The following is a 4,412-nucleotide window of genomic DNA, read 5'->3' on the forward strand; positions in this document are numbered from 1 at the left end:
TATATATACGTATATATATATACGTATATATGTGGGAGCGTCTATGTTTATGTGCGTGCACAACTGGTAGAACTAAAAGTATTACTTCAGCAGGAAAAATACCTATAAAATTAGCAAACCATGCCATAACCAAGTCAAAAGTGATCCCTATCTGTGTCTTACAGAGAAACCCTCACAATAAAGATAAAGACAAAAATACCAACATAAACATTTCATTTGTTGTCACTCATAATCCCAGAAAGCATATCATCTTATATCCGGACAAATAGTATCTTCCAATTCTACATCAAACATCAAGTCTCAGAAAAATAATAAAAGAAGCGCAAATTATCAACAGCTGAAATGAATCACTAATTCTTAAAAGACTTTTAACAAAGGCGAAATTCACATCAGAAGAAATAATGTTGTTTACAAACTGTGGAGACCTTCGTTATAAGATGTGTGAAATGATTGGCCAGGAAACAACTTAAAAATTCTGGAATTGAACATTAATGCAAATATTTATATTTATATTTGCAAAACAAAAAAAAATCACATTTATTGCAAATTTTAAATATCTTCTTTCTTCAAAATAAAGTAAGAAAATGACCGACTGCAAAATACAAAAGAAGAAAACTTTAGGAATTCTAAATCCAAATTATAACATGGACACTAAAAACAACTTCCTCAATATTGATTACCCCATAACGTGTGTTTGAAAAGCTATAAATAGCGAAGGCGCTAACACACATTACAATACCTTCCTTCCTTCTGTGTGATTCTTTTATATGATTAATAATTTTCAATTTAAGATATTTTTCAAATATTGTGATTGTATCAAGAATTCTTTGCAATAATTCTGTGTGTGTGCGCGCGTGTGCGTGTGCGTGTGTGTTATTTCTTTACTACCCACAAGGAGCTACACACAGAGGGGACAAACAAGGACAGACAAACGGATTAAATCGATTATATCGACCCCAGTGCGTAACTGGTACTTATTTAATCGACCCCGAAAGGATGAAAGGCAAAGTCGACCTCGGCGGAATTTGAACTCAGAACGTAGCGAGCAGACGAAATACCGCTGAACATTTCGCCCGGCGTGCTAACGTTTCCGTCAGCTCGCCGCTGTGTGTGTGATATAATATAATACTCGATGTGTGTTAATTGCTTACTTGGCCTTTCTCACGAAAGAATACATAGGTAAGCAATGTTACCAAAAATTAAATACCTTGATCCCAAGCAAGAAGCATGCGCGTTGATTTGAGAAAGACGAACCCCCTTGGAAATGTCTTTTAAAAGCTTAATGGTTTTCAATAAGCTGTCCCTATGATGGCGGTCCAATTAGGTGATTATAACTCCTGATGGAATTGTCGTCAAATTTTCAAATAAAACTTTTAAAACAATGATCGTTATACAAAGTGCATGCAGCCAAGTTTAGTCGCGCAAATCTATATGGCTAATAACAACTTCTGATAATCAGTATTGTCTTTTTGTAGTAAAATCAATGAATCGTGTGAAAACAATCCTGTAACATCAAAAGAACGCTTTCAAAATGAGGTTCGAAATACTGTCAAATTACCCTCGTATCGTTGATCATGCTCTGAAACTGAAGCGAATTGAACTCAAAGTGGGTCATATATATTTAGCACATTTTTAGAAAGGCTATTGCATTACAGGATTAGTTTCGTTCTTCTTGGTTCCATAGAATAAAAATTATTAATATTGATTTAATTACCATGTCTCTTAGCCTACAAAAAACTCAATAAAATAAAGGTAACACCTTCGATACTTGTTTGTAACTTCATTTACGTAACCAATGTCTTCGAGAAAGCATTGAGCAAAATACAGTTTCATCACCCTCCTAAAATCAGATAACCTAAAGAAGACATGTCAAACTTCCTGTCCGTGCAGCAATTTCATCCGGCCTGCGGGACCATTTTGATATCAGCATGAAATGGGTCCAAATGGCGGCATCAGCAAATAGAGTACTTTGCTGTCCTCAGCAAAACCCATGCCTTCTTGTTACAACTACACATACGTAGTGTGTGGCTAAAGTAGGCCATTACATTATATTTATCATTGACTGCACTACCTATCTTACTCAGGGTGTCACCAAAAGTAGCAATAATTTAACACACGACTAGAAACAACGCCACTGTAACTATTACACCCTGTCTGTACAAAAAAAAACACACATTAAAGAGGCATGATAACACAGTCACAAAACTTAATTGTAGCTGCAACAAAGCATACTTGGAAACGCCTCCTTCGATTCACTAATCGCGTATTGTGAAGCGCTGATGACGCAAAATCTACGAATCCCACAATGCACCGCAACAGCCGCCTTACCGCACTTTCAGGTGATCATTTTCACGTAACGTCATTCAGTAGTAGTAGCTATCTATATCAATGGTCGATGCTGAAAATAGTCGATGCTGAAAACAGAGCCTTTCAAATCCGGTGGAAGTACGTTTGTTGACATTGATGGCAAAGCCGTTGCCTTATTTGCGGTGCTAATGTTGCTGTACCTAAAGAGTATAATCTCAAACGCCACTACGAAACAAAACATCAGAGCAAGTATAATTACCTCACTGCTGAGCAGAAGTAACGAAAAGTAGACGAGTTGAAGAGGAATCTCACATTACAACAAACTTTTTTAAGTAAAGCAAAATCACAAAGTGAAGCTACTGTTAAAGCAAGTTTTATTGTGGCAGAAGAGTTTGGGAAGAGCTTCGTAATGAAAATGAGTGACGTTTTGTGTCCAGACAAGAAGGAACTGTTTGCTAATGTGAGTATTAGCAAAAATACGGTTGCTGATCAGGTATGTGAGATGGCCACTGGTTTGAAAACACAGGAAACGGTTTTATTGCATACTCTCTTGCTGTAGATGAGACTAATGACACGACTGATATGGCACAACTGGCTATCTTCATAGGTGAAGGAAATTTTAGACATTAAATCGATGCACGGGGCAACAACAGGAAAGGACCTTTTTGAAAAAATATACCAGCGTGTAACCGACATGAAACTGCCTTGGAGCAAATTTGTTGGACTTACAGCAGATGGAGCACCGGCGATGTGCAGTGAAAAAAGTGGACTAGTGGGTAGGATACGTTTAAAGATGCAAGAAGAGAACTGCACTGGTGAGTTGACAGCATATCACTGCATCATACACCAGGAAACGCTGTGCGCTAAAGCCTTAAAAATGGAACATGTAATGAGCACTGTAACGCAAACCGTAAAGGGTTAAATCACCGTTAATTCAGTCTTTCCTGCGGGAAATGCATTCAGAGTTCGGTGACGTGCCTTATCATACGGAAGAGCAGTGGCTCAGTCGGAGAAAAGTCCTCAATATAGTTTTTGAGCTGGTTGAGGAAATATGTCAGTTCATGGACAGTAAAGGAAAAGAATCCAAAGTTCTACAGGATGAAAAGCGGAAATGCGAATTGGTGTTTCTGATGGACATAACTGCGCATCTCGGTGTTTTAAACATCCACTCCAGGGACGGGATCGCATGATCTGTGATATGTATGACGCAGAGAAGGCATTTCAATTGAAGCTGCGCTTATGAGAGACACAAATACACCAATTGAACTTGTCTCTCTTTCCCTGTTGCCAAGTAATGTTGAGCCAAGTCAGCGCTACGTTGTTCCCAAAGTAACACTTTGCTGATAAATTGAGTGCAGTCCGCACTGAATTCACACGGTGCTATAGTGACTTGCGTCATACCTGAAGCAATGCCCCAGCTCCGTTTGCATGCAGCGCGAACGCTGTCTTTCTTTGGAAGCATATATCTGTGCGAGCAGCTTTTCTGTGATGAAGATGAATAAAACGTCACATAGGAGTCTTCTCACAGATGAACACCTGCAATCCATCCTGAGAGTCTCAACAACACAGAACCTTGCTCCAAACATCAACGAACTCGTTGCCAAGAAAAGAAAATCGCATAAAGAAAATTAAAAGTTTTGATTTATTATTTTAATTTTCACTAAAATGTACATTTTTTATTTATATTTTCTTTTCTTTATTTTGCAACATGTTCTTATTTTAATTTTTTATAATTTTGACAGGAGATATTTTTATGCAGAGCAAAATATTTTAAGTAATTTAAGTTAAATTTAATTTATTTTTGGAATAAAATTATATACCATCTGTTACAATACATGTTTATGTTCAAAAAGTTTTAGTCTGTTCAATAAATGTTTATTCTGTTCGGCCCGCGAGTTTTGGTCACCTGTGCAATTTAGTTTGATACCCCTTGACATAAAGCTAAATAAGAAATAAAGATTTTTTTTCTGAAATCGTGCGATTTTTTATTAAAAGATATTTTACCAGCTTTGCTTCTAGAGACGACGCTTAAATTATATTTTGTTGTTGTTGTTGTTGTTGTTCTTGTTGTTGTAACACTTTTCGACCTGGCTGCAGTCGAACTT

General features: G+C 37.1%; 1 pseudogene; it reads left to right on the top strand.

The window, feature by feature from the left end:
• Positions 1 to 584: 584 nt before the first annotated feature.
• LOC106868057 (general transcription factor II-I repeat domain-containing protein 2-like) lies at positions 585 to 3,640 on the top strand (annotated as a pseudogene).
• The last annotated feature ends 772 nt before the right edge of the window (positions 3,641 to 4,412 follow it).

This window comes from Octopus bimaculoides, chromosome 17 (assembly GCF_001194135.2).
Source record: "Octopus bimaculoides isolate UCB-OBI-ISO-001 chromosome 17, ASM119413v2, whole genome shotgun sequence".
Lineage (NCBI taxonomy): Eukaryota > Metazoa > Mollusca > Cephalopoda > Octopoda > Octopodidae > Octopus > Octopus bimaculoides.